This window comes from Drosophila hydei, unplaced genomic scaffold (assembly GCF_003285905.1).
Source record: "Drosophila hydei strain 15085-1641.00,03,60 unplaced genomic scaffold, DhydRS2 tig00000149-arrow-pilon, whole genome shotgun sequence".
In the NCBI taxonomy this organism is placed as follows: Eukaryota; Metazoa; Arthropoda; class Insecta; order Diptera; family Drosophilidae; genus Drosophila; species Drosophila hydei.
In genome coordinates this window covers 2,328,086-2,340,723 of record NW_022045678.1, presented here as the reverse complement: position 1 = coordinate 2,340,723, position 12,638 = coordinate 2,328,086, and positions in this window count along the sequence as shown.

Below are 12,638 nucleotides of genomic sequence, written 5' to 3'. Positions count from 1 at the left end.
GGTACATGTCCAGGTCCACATCGAGGTCGCACGGGGTCGTTCTTTTTGCTGGTCCTCGGTCGTAGGTAATAATAAGATGTTTTGTTTCAATCACATCGTCGCATCATCGCCGTCTTCTCCATATGCATACATACAAACGCATCGTTGGCAGAAGTTGAAGGCGATCTCAGTGATTCCTTTATCATGGCGTTGTTTTTGTTTTTGCATTTGCTTTTGCTGCTGTTCATTCTGCGCCTTTGTTATTGCCTTTTATCTTTGCGTTGCGCTCTTGCACTTTATTGTAGGTTGCGGTTGTAACCGTTCTTGTTGTTGTTATTGCTGTGGTAGTTGCTTTTGTTGCCCATAGATGGTGTCGTGACGCGCGCAAGCCCCAATCGCCCTGGCGGACTCTCTGCCAAGAACTCTTGCACTCGGCAGTCGATGCAGTTAATTGAATGTTATGAAAATGTTAACACTTTATGCACACACCACTATACATACAATTAGGCGTGATTTATTGATTGCTATATTATGCATAATAATGGTGTTTACCTTCATGCAAAGCATCTTTTCTTATGTACTGATACCATATCGCTTTCATGCCTAACTTTACTTTTCTTTTTGCAATTTATACAAATTGTTTATTATATATGGATTTAGTGGCATCTGTAACATATTCAAATTATTATAAGGGGAATATTATGTGTATTTTAGAACAGAAAACTGTTTTTTGTTTTCTTTGAAGATAAATGATAAAAAGAAATATACTTAAAAAAAAATAAATAAATCATTCATTTTAATATACATTGCTTGTGCGTAGTCTCTATTATATAAATATGCCTTAAATTTCCTCAAATGTGGCTTAGCTGTATCCCGAGCAACACAGCTATTTATGCGATATCGTCTAGAAATATAAAGTGACAATTTGAATATATTTTGCATATACATAAAGTCTCTGTAAGTCTTTCATCACTGTGCTACAGTGGAGCCAGACAAAAGTCCAAGAAGCACATGCAACGCAGTCAGCAGGTTGGGCACTTATCGAGCAACTCCCTCGCTTCACACAGACTCAAACGACGGCGTGACTTATGAGTGGATTAAACGTGGAGGCCCGGTCTGCAGCATCCCGACGCCGGCACTGCCCATTGATCAGCCACAAACTACAAGCTACAAACTGAGGTAGGCCACTGCCTTGTCGACGCTCGCTCATGTGAGCAGGTCGTAAGACAATGCTGGGAATCTGCCAGACGCCCTGCTTGATGTTATTTCTCTGCTTTTATTTTGTTGTCTTCTTTTTCGCTTTTTGCTGGTGTTTGCGGACTGTTTGAGCAAAACTTAACAAGGTCAAATTTGTTGTGGCTTAATTTGCCGACTCTCGGTGTGTGGGAAAAAGGCAAAAGAGAATCGAAAGCCGATTTCTAGAGGCGTCAAGCATATGATAAGCCAGCAAAATTAAAGGCTGAAACAAAGTTAATAGAAAAGATTCCAATAGAAAGATGTTTAAAATGAAAAAAAAAACAAATGAGTCGGCATATTAAAGATTTTTGAAGAAGAGATAGATTAAAGAGGTTTTTAAAGGGTAAAAAAGTCAATAAAGGAAAGCATAACTGATGGACATAATATAGTTAACATATCTATAAATATATTGAGAAAGAAGAATGTTATAAACCCATACAAATATCATCATCCTCCGAGCTCCTATCTAGGTTCTTGTTCTATTCAATTGAACAAATTGAACTTGAAAGTTCCAAGACGACAGCTGAAATTGATTAATCTTTTCAGTTAGATTAGATCACTTTACTCACTGATACTTAAAGGTACATATACTTAAAGGAAATTATATGTTGAGGCTTCGGATAACGCAACAGAATGTGACCACAGTAAAATCTGTTGGATGTTTGTAAATTGATGATATATTTATAATATCAAAATACTTTTAACTATAAATGTCACATTATCACAGGCAATGTTTAAAGTTAGATATTGTTAAGACATTTGAGAAATTTATCAATAAGATCAAGATCATCATTTGTGTTGGAGTGAATTATAAGTTTGCAAATTAGTGCACTCTTCAGTCGCATCACGTTCTCTCTATATGCTTCTTGAGACAGATCTTGGACAGAGATCATAAAGTCATCTGCAAATGCTAAACATACATATGTTCAATATTCAAGTCATGATATAGATATACATATAACTCAAGATTGGTTCATACATTAAACTTAAATTTATATCAGTAAAGGATTTGCTCTACTTTTATTTAAGTTTAATTCGAGACTAAAAAGTAGTTGGAGTAAATGACGTGGACGCTGGTAGATCGATGCCAACCATGACTAATTCATCTTCCAGCAAAGCCCTAGAGTGTCCTGATATTTTAATTTGCTTAGTTGGAAAGCTTCCTGATATTGTAATTAAATTTATTCGCTAAGCTGCGGAGTAGCCTGACCTTTCTCTTTGCTATCTGATCAATTACTATTTCTGCCCTAGTTGCTGAGTGAGTTGATATAACTCTGTTTCTTTATATATATTTATATTTATTAATAATTGCTATATTTATAAATCATACACTAAAAACGAGGATTTAGACTCTGCTTCTTTATATATTTATATTTATTAATAATTTCTATATTTATAAATCATACACTAAAACCGAGGATTTAGACTCTGTTTATAGTTAGATTGATAGTTAAACAATATGAGTATAGAATTGACTACTCTCAATATAACTATCAATTCCATGGATCTGTCCAGTTTTATCTTCAGCTAGGTACTACACTCATTCATTTCTATCTAAGTCAGAATTGTGAACCCTTTAATATGTTGTTTAATTTTCTAACTAATCCGAAATAAAGCACGCCCTTGGTCAAAGCGCATAGTTAGTTAAATAGTTTGTTACTAAATCCCTCCTGTTTTTTAAACTGCCTGCAAATATAAAATTTGACAAGAATGGGACAAGAGCTCAGCCCACAGTCGAGTTTCAAAGTTATTTTTGGCACTCAGTTGGCTGTCAACCCTTTTTTGTTGTTTCTAGGAACCGGCCAAACCGCAAGCAGACAAATGGCCAAAAACAAATTTTCCATATCCATGGCCCACTAATCGCTGTGAACAACAACATATGCAAATACGTGGCGAGGTCACAGGTTCGAGTTCAGTTAAAAAAATAAAAAAAAAATAAAAATAATTTTCTGACGCTGCTCGACACGTGCTTCGCACTGTCAACCGCAACCCTTTCGATGGGCTGGCTGCACTTGCACTGGTTCGGATTTAGATTGGGATTTGGATTGTGAATGCTCTAATGATGCGGCATTATTTGCATATGCCGCTGCTGATACTCTCTGCCAACTGCCCAGAAAGGGTTGAGGGGTTGTTGCCCGTTAATGAAGTGAATTATGTGAGACTGTTACAGTTACGTTAATTTATGCATGTCATACAACCATTGACTTGTCCCGTTGTCCCTGTCACGTTCCTGTTTCAGACCTTAAAGGCTTCTTTTTTAATGATAGCCCAACAGGAATCGCAATCAAAGGGTTAGCACAACGTGCACTTGGCAAAGTTAGCTGCATGCAATCGAGTCTATAAATAGCGAATGCCTCGAACGGGGCGGAGTTCGAGTCTCTGAGAATGGGCTGAACTGTCTCTGTGGTCGTTCGTCATTGGGCACAGGTGCAGAAGTGTTGATTGCTGCGGTTTGTACTGTCAAACTGTCCAAGTCCGTTGCATTTCGTGAGAATTGCAACATTTTGGGGCTTCCAAAAACAATCTTTTGTTTTCTTTTTTTTTTTTGCTTGGCTTGAAGAGAACGCAGGGAGACTTGGATTGTGGAGTGTGCATTGGGCGTGATTCCGTTTAAACCATTCGGCATAGTTTAGCCAAGCGTTGCCAAAGGCTTAGAGTTTCTCCTATCTATAGTATAATAATAGTATTTGGTGTTTGAAATTAATTAATAAAATATAAAATATATTTATGCACATAATATTATTTAGTATTTGAAATTAATTAATAAAAAATATAAAATATATTTATGCACATATATTAATATATAATTATATATATATATTTAATTATGAACATAATTTCTATATGTCAAATATTATATATTATATAAATTAAAAAATCTAATTTAAATACATTTACATAAGCATGCTTAAAATATATATAAATATAAAATAAATTACATATTACATAAATAAAAATGATTATTAATATTTAATTATATAAATTTAAAAATATTTAGAAATCTAAGAATTATTTAAATATATTTAAGATTTTTAATTTATTTAAAATATTATATATGTTAATTGAAAGCAAATGATGTTGATAATGATATAAATATTTAAATCTTTTATGATTTTTTTACTGATTTCCAAGTCTTTTTTTTTATATATGCAAAATATGTTTATATTTATACTTCTGTTATTTTTCCAGTAACATTGAAAGCAAGTTTAAAAAATCGGAGTTTTTTTTGGTAAATTTGTACAGCCCAAAAATAGTAAAAAGTGCTTCAGTTGGCAAACGCATGATTGATTCTTCATTCAGCCCACATGTTCGACTATTGAGTGACCGCAGAAAAACTTTAAAATGGTGGCTGATGGCCCACAGCAGACAAACTAGGCGCGAAGGTAGGGCAATTCATAAAAATGTTCACAGTAGCATAAAAAATGAGAGAGAAGTCTATAAAAATCAAAATTGCAAACCGATATCAGGAGCCGAGAGTCGAACAAATCGATTCCCGGTTATTAGGCGTCACACAGTCATTAAAAATTTTGACAGCTTTTGACAATTTATTGATGTTTCTGCACAGCGCGCGACAAATGATAACAATCAAAATATCTGAAAAAAATATATATATATATGTGTGTGTGTGCATGAAATATAAACGTAGACAGTTCGAAAAGTTTGACCTGTACAAATTGCGAAAAGTGGACAAATGTTTGCCCGGCTGCAATTTTTATTTTGGAGTGGATGCTGTGCTCGGTGCCAACCCCTGGGCGAGATAATTTGATTAATTGAAAGTCAGAAGACCTTTTTTTATTGCGCCGAGGGGTTGCAGAGGGTTGTTCCGCGGCGTGATTAAATGATCGTTTGGCTCGGGCGCCGCGCCGACCCTCAAGTAGCTCTATTGTATTCACATTAACAGGTTCGGAGCAACCCACCCATTTCGCCAGCAGCCCTCATACGGAAACTTATCCGACTATTTGTGTATCGTTTCCTCCTCTTTTTTTATACAAAATTTAAATATCGCATTACACACAGACACTTGGCTTTAAAGCGCATTCAAATGTTTCACTTGTTGGGCCGAGCGGTTTCTTGTGGTCTCTGGACAATTTTCGAACATGTGTTTTTTAGGTCGAAAATTAAAATCTGTTGTCTGCTCGTGATTATGCGATAAACTTCGCTCTGCTGGGACTTTCGTTTTTCTATCGCTTTTGCACAGTTGTCCAATTGCCTGTGCTTCAAGTGCTCCGCGGCTCAGAGTCCCCTTCGAAAATTGGCCTCATTGTGGCTTAGTTAAAATTTAAACACTTTACATATCAGCTGTACGAGCTAAAAGGTTTTCGTATCGGATATTGTGATCTTTTAAAAGCTGGGAAAAGAGTTTAGAATATATTTTTGAAAGCTTTTATTGATTGAATACATTTTGTATTAAATTTTAAAGCTATATTATGATATATTTAAAGGATTTTTAATGTACTTAAATCTTAATTATACACTCCACGAAAATATATCTACCCGAAATGATATACTATAGTTCTCTTCAGGTTTTTGACGTGCTGAAAACCTCAAGTATGTGTTCAAAATGTTTTATCCTATAACTCGAAATATTAATTTTTCGCGTTCATTTGAGCTCATACTGCATAGACATAAGAGCTTTTTTAAAAAAAGTAAAAAAAAACTAAGGTTTCTAAAGAATCTATCTATCTATCTATCTGTCTATCTATCTATCTATCTATCTATCTATCTATCTATCTATCTATCTATCTATCTATCTCTCTCTATCTCTCTCTCTATCTCTCCAAAACCATATATTAAAATTGTAAACAGTCTTGTATTGATATTGTTATTTAATTCCTTGACCTGCGTTATTTACTGCGAGGAAATAAACTATTTGGCTATTATTCTAACATATATTTTATTTTGATATGTCTGTCAGCTTATATTGTTATTACTCAGTCTATAAGCGCTTGACGAAATTCTAAATTTATTAACCAAAAAATTAATTTTTTTAGTTATTAAATATTTTTGTAGCTCTAATATTTAAGCCTGATTGAAATGTAAACAAAATCCAGATAAAGTGGTTTTGGATTAAACTAAACATTTTTATGTACTTTTGACAGTGCACTAATAACCAGTCAAATATTGAGGCTCTACATATTGGCTAGAGATTAAATTTGGCTCCTTATTGAAAATATTAAAGGCTTGCAATATTCTCACTAAACACATGCACAGAAGCTATTAAAAATTAAGTATGATCTGAGTTGATGAACTTGTGAATACTTTTATTTATTTTTTTAATAATCTTATTTCAGTGAGTAGAGTTTTGAACTGGCAATCTGATTCTTTTAGATAAAGTCTTATCAAATTTAATAATAAATATTAAAATATTTATCATTTTCTTTTCGAATAAATTTGATCAAATTTAATTTCGAGAAACGAAAACCTCACAAAAATCATATATTTTGCCATGACTACCTTGCCTGTAAGTCTACTTAGAACTTTCATGTTTATAATTATATTCATGCATGCATTTTCTATGCATACTTTCCATTTTCGTATTGTCAAGCTGCTTTTCAATGCATAAACTGTCTATTTGATTCTAGGAAATTGCCTATCAAATACATATTTAAGCTTTTACCTAACACACAATCCCAATGACACACAAACACACACTATCATTGCAGCCACACCAACACGACCACTTACCTACCTTACATACACCTAGGCAGGCACACATATGCACATGCACACCTACACACACATTGACCCACACACCTATGCACGCAAGAGGTCCTTTAGAATATAGCCACATTAATTATCTCAAACTTCGAAGTTGGCTAAATGCTGCTAGAGCAACAACATTTTGTAATTTTCTGGCACAATGCCCCAAAATGTGGCTATGTTGCTATTCGGAAGTGCCACGCCCACATACAGATATGCAAATTGATTTCGTTGCACATGAGAGAGGGAGACAGCGTCACGTCAGCGCCGAAGGACATTCAACCTGTCAAGCAGCTCGAGCACAGCAATTGTAATAAATGCAAAACGATGTAGTTTTCACTTTAAAATACTCGTTCACAGTGTGAAAGAAGAGTATATTGGCTTTATGCGATAACAGTTGGGCAAGATTGAAACCTATTGAGAAGCTAGAGTGAAGCTAGATAAAGATATAGATATAGATATAGATATAGATATAGATATAGATATAGATATAGATATAGATATAAGATATAGATATAGATATATATATAGATATAGATATAGATAGATATAGATATAGATATAGATATAGATAAATATAGATATAGATAGATATAGATATAGATATAGATATAGATATAGATATAGATATGATATAGATATAGATATAGATATAGATATAGATATAGATATAGATATAGATATGATAAGATATCGATTAGATCTAGTATAGATATGATATCGATTAGTTAGATTAGCTATAGATATAGCTCTAGCTCTCGCTCTCGCTCTCGCTATAGCTCTCGTATCGCTCTAGCTCTCCTCTAGCTTCGCTCTCGCTATCGCTCTCCTAGTTCGCCTCGATCTCGCTATCGCTCTCGCTCTCGATCTGATATAGCTTAGCTCTCGCTCTCGATCCGCTCCGCTCATGCTCTCGATCTAGCTCGCTCTCGCTCTCGCTCTCGATCTGCTCTCGCTATCGCTCTCGCTCTCGCTCTAGCTCTCGCTCTCCTCTCGCTATCGCCTCTCGCTCTCGCTCTCGCTCTCGCTCTCGCTCTCGCTCTCGCTCTCGCTCTCGCTCTCGCTCTCTCTCTCTCGCTCGCTCTCGCTTCTCGCTCTCGCTCTCGCTCTCGCTCTCGCTCTCGCTCGCTCTCGCTCTCCTTCGCTCTCGCTCTCGCTCTCGCTACTCGCTCTCGCTCTCGCTCTCGCTCTCGCTCTCAGCTCTCGCTCTCGCTCTCGCTCTCGCTCTCGCTCTCGCTCTCTCTCGCTCTCGTCTCGCTCTCCTCTCGCTCTCCTCTCGCTCTCGCTCTCGCTCCTCGCTATCTCGCTCTCGCCTAGCTCTCGCTCTCGCTCTCGCTCTCGCTCTCGCTCTCGCTCTCGCTCTCGCTCTCGCTCTCGCTCTCGCTCTCGCTCTCGCTCTCGCTTCGCTCGCGCTCTCGCTTCGCTCCGCTCTCGCTCTCGCTCTCGCTCTCGCTCTCGCTCTCGCTCTCTCTGCTCTCGCTCTCGCTCTCTTCGCTCTCGCTCTCGCTCTCGCTCTCGCTCGTCGCTCTAGATATAGATATAGATATAGATATAGATATAGATATAGATATAGATATAGATATAGATATAGATATAGATATATTCGCAGTCTTAAAGCAAAGCTCTTCAAGCCTTACAGCTGCATCAATGTTGGCCCGTTGCCCCATCCATTGAGGCATGCCAAATCAGCGAATATGAATGTTGCATAAATTGACTTGTTTTAGGATCATGAACGGGAGAAATGCAGTCGATGGGGTCTGACTGTAAAGTTCTTACTTAATTTACAATTTGCAATTTGAGGCATCTATCTCCCTCCCCCTCTCTCCCTGCAGCTCTTGGCTTATTTGCATATTTTTCGCCAATTATGATTTGCATATGCGAGAATTTTGCAGCCCATTGTAGTCGGCATCTAATGCGATTTTTGTTAGCTCGCGCCCATTTGTTCGATTCGTCTTGCAATTTGCATTTTTTACGATTTGTTTTGCCTGCCCGCCTGCCCCGCCCACAGCCCCTTTTTGGCATTGATCTCATAATCGACTCGAGTCGAGTTGTTGCCTTTTGATTGGCACTCAACAAAAAAAGGCAACAGACGGCTTTTTCATACCTAGCCGAGGGTCCTCTCATATTTGCATGCGCATTTTTTATGCTTTGCCAATTTTTGATAGATGATGCGTGAAAATCTTAAATGGCAACGGAACGGCCGAGAGGGGACCCCGGGAACCCGCCTCTCATAAATTGCGCATTTCAAACAAATTGTTTGTGGCCAGCTAAGTGTTATTCAATGTGCCTCGCTTATTTGCATATTTGATTAATATGTTTTTTTTTCCTTGCTGAATATTGTTTCGTTTTGGGTGATTTTATAGAAAAATAATAGGCCATTTTTTGGAGAGGCCTGAAGCTGAGGGATGTGTGCACAATAGACTGATGTGGAAAATCAAGGTTGTAAGTGAGCTATTGTTTATGGGTGCAGATAAAAAATGTGGGGACAAGTGGGACAGAGAGAGGGGGGAAGTGAGAGAGAGGGAGAGAGAACGAGAGCGAGAAAGTGAGAGAGAGATGAGAGCCAATCAGTCAGAGAAAATAAAAAAAACGACAGAAATAGAAGAGAATGAGAGACAGAAAGAAAAATGCAGATAGAGATGGAGGGAGAGAGCGAGTGGGAATAAGGAAGAGAATAAGAGAGAGAGATTGAGGGCAGGGCCTACAGTGAGTTAGGCAGATCGACAAATAATGTAGAGAGAGAGAGAGAGAGAGAAAAAGTTTGATAGATGTAGAGGTCTGAATCTCCCTTTCTCTCTTTCTGCCTGTCTCTCTCTCTCTCTCTCTCTTGTCCTCTATCCCTCTCTCTCTGTCTCTACAGAATACTGAAATCAAATAGTAACATAGTAGAGAACATTACTAAAGATTTATAAATTTTACATTGTTATAATTTTATAAAAATTTTTAAACAATTTTATTCAACTTAAACTTACAGTTGATATACAAATACCAAATACCAAATAAAAGAAAATACTAAGTAAAAGAAATTTAAATTAATTTAGTGGCTCTATATATCTTCAAGAATGTTGCCCCATTTCACTAAGCTGCTCTAGTTTTATACAGATAATGGCTAAAGAACAAATGTGTTTCATCGACAGCAGCTTAAGCGTCGCTTCTTTCAAATGCAAATCGGAGCAAGGACCAAGCCCACTCTGCCAAGGACAAGCCTATGTTGCAGCAGCTACTGAATGTCTCTGTTGCTATTCCTCCTGCTTCTGTTCCTGCTCCTCCCTCTGCCCAAGCTGCTGCTGCTGCTGCTGCTGTTTTGTTTGCCTGCCGGGCACGCACTAATCCAATTGCTGTATGGATCATTAAGCACTGATTGCGTTTATGGTGCAGACACTTGAGCACACACACACACGCAGAGACACGTCGGCACATGTCGCACATATGCATATTAACCCACTGCGAGAAGGAATAAATCCCTGAAGCTCTGACATCAATTACGTGGCTGTAGCGGTTAAAGCAAAATTGATTTCACATTTAAAGTGCGAGAAGTTGAAATGCATTTGAGAAAATGAAATTTCAAATCAAAAACTTTTCTCCTCGTGCCCCACAAGCAACTTTCGCGCATTCAAATGAGACGCTCAGATCTGCATTTGATGGACCCACGCGCACATGTTGCAAAACGAAAAAAAGAAAACAAAACAAAAAACTTTTGGGTAGAGCAACTGTCACAAAAGGTAACGAAGTACACACACATACACACACACACACACACACACACACACAAAAGGCAAAACAATTGCCAATTACGTTTGGTGTCATTCAGTATGGTTGTTTACCGTTAGCAACCACCCCACCCCAACTATAACACCCTAAGCCACCGGCATAACAACCACACGAAAAAAAATCAGTTCAGGAAAAACTATGAGGAAAATCACTTTTGCGCTCATAAATTTCAATAATAAAAATTTGAATGCATTTGACACGAAACAAGCGAAGTAGAGACAGGGAGAGAGCGAGAGAAAGAGAAGCAGGAAAACAAGGTTAAATGAAATAAAAATCATTGAAATGCATAAACAAGGCTCAAGGTGCGGGTAGCAGACACAGCCAAACACAGCCAACCACAGCAGCCACAGCAGCATCCCGATAATTGAATTTGGGCTGGCAGCAACTGCAACCCTTTCTTTCCTGCCTTCTTTTTATGGATGCTGCAAAAGTTTTCCTTTTGCATATGTTGCACTAAACGCAGTTGTTAATCTTGTTCTGTTGATTATAATTTCACTATGAATTGTGCTCAGATGTTAGGGTTTCCATTGTGCCTGCGCTGTGTTAGAGGCCACACATAAACAATATGGCACTTAGCACCCAGTAATTGTGAGCTTATCTGGAGGTCAGAGAGGCTGAACTGTGGCAAATTTTTCTTTTTATTATATACACAATTTATATATTTTTTTAGCTTATAGTAATGAAAGTATTTATATTATTCAGTATCCTTTCTTAACAAAAAACTTATATGAAAAACAATAAAATTTAAAAATTTTAATAAACTATATATAACAGAATTTAAACTTAATATTATAGCAGCTCCATTAGTATGTAAGATACTAAATAAGATAATTTGTAGCATCTGCATGAAATCGGCTCAAATTGGATATAACAAAGGAATTTTATCCTTAATCCATAAGCTGATTCCTACACTTATTTAGTAACCTAATATGCGAAGAAAGTATGACGACATTTGCCAGGTCAGGGCTGTGGCTAAGAAAAAATAAATTGTGTTAGAATATTTACATATTATTACGAAATATATTCAATATCATTATAATATATTATAAAAACCATACACTATATATTTTAATAAAATATATAAAGTATTATAAGACATACATTAAATATATTGAATATTTATTTAAAACTGATAAGAATTAAAAATATATATACACAAAAAAATTTTTTTTTAATTTTTTAACTTGTATTAGCTTATATATATATTTTAAAAAATATATATTATATAAAATATAATGAAATATATAGTTATAAGAATCATCAATCAAATTAAAAATGTAAAAATTAAAACTAAAAAATATTTTGCATACATATTTTTTATTTTTCATATACATATAAAAATAAAAAATGCGCTAAATATTAACTTTACTTAAAACATTTTGAGTATACATTAAGACTTGCAGATCTGAATAAATGAATATAAATGTAAGCTAAGAGATTCAATTTATAGATCTACTGAATTATTACAGACTTCTATAATTCAATGAAAAATATCCCTATTTTGACTTCGTCGATTGTTACATTTTGATACTATACTTTCAAGTCTGAAAATTAAATGCTAAATATTACCATTAAATTGTTAAATATCTATACTCTATAACTTTGTTATTCTCTGCCAAATTATTTCAAAATAACTACCAATTCATCCATTCGCATCTTTTTTAAACTCCGTAAGAGATTCTTATTGTCTTTGTCACACCAAGCAGCACAGATGGCACCCGCACAGCAAACGTTCAAACAAGATTTTCGTATTGAAGGACTGTGGCGTGTCCAGAGATTACAAACAGCTGCCATAAGTAAATGCTTCCATTGTTACTTCTGGTTCATTGTTCTGCTAAAGGTAAATCCGACTTCTGGATCTCCTTAACAAATGTTGCACATAGGACAAGTAGGGCACGCACCAATTGGATATTTCAGCAGCTGATTTAAAGTACAATAAAAATTCTGTATCT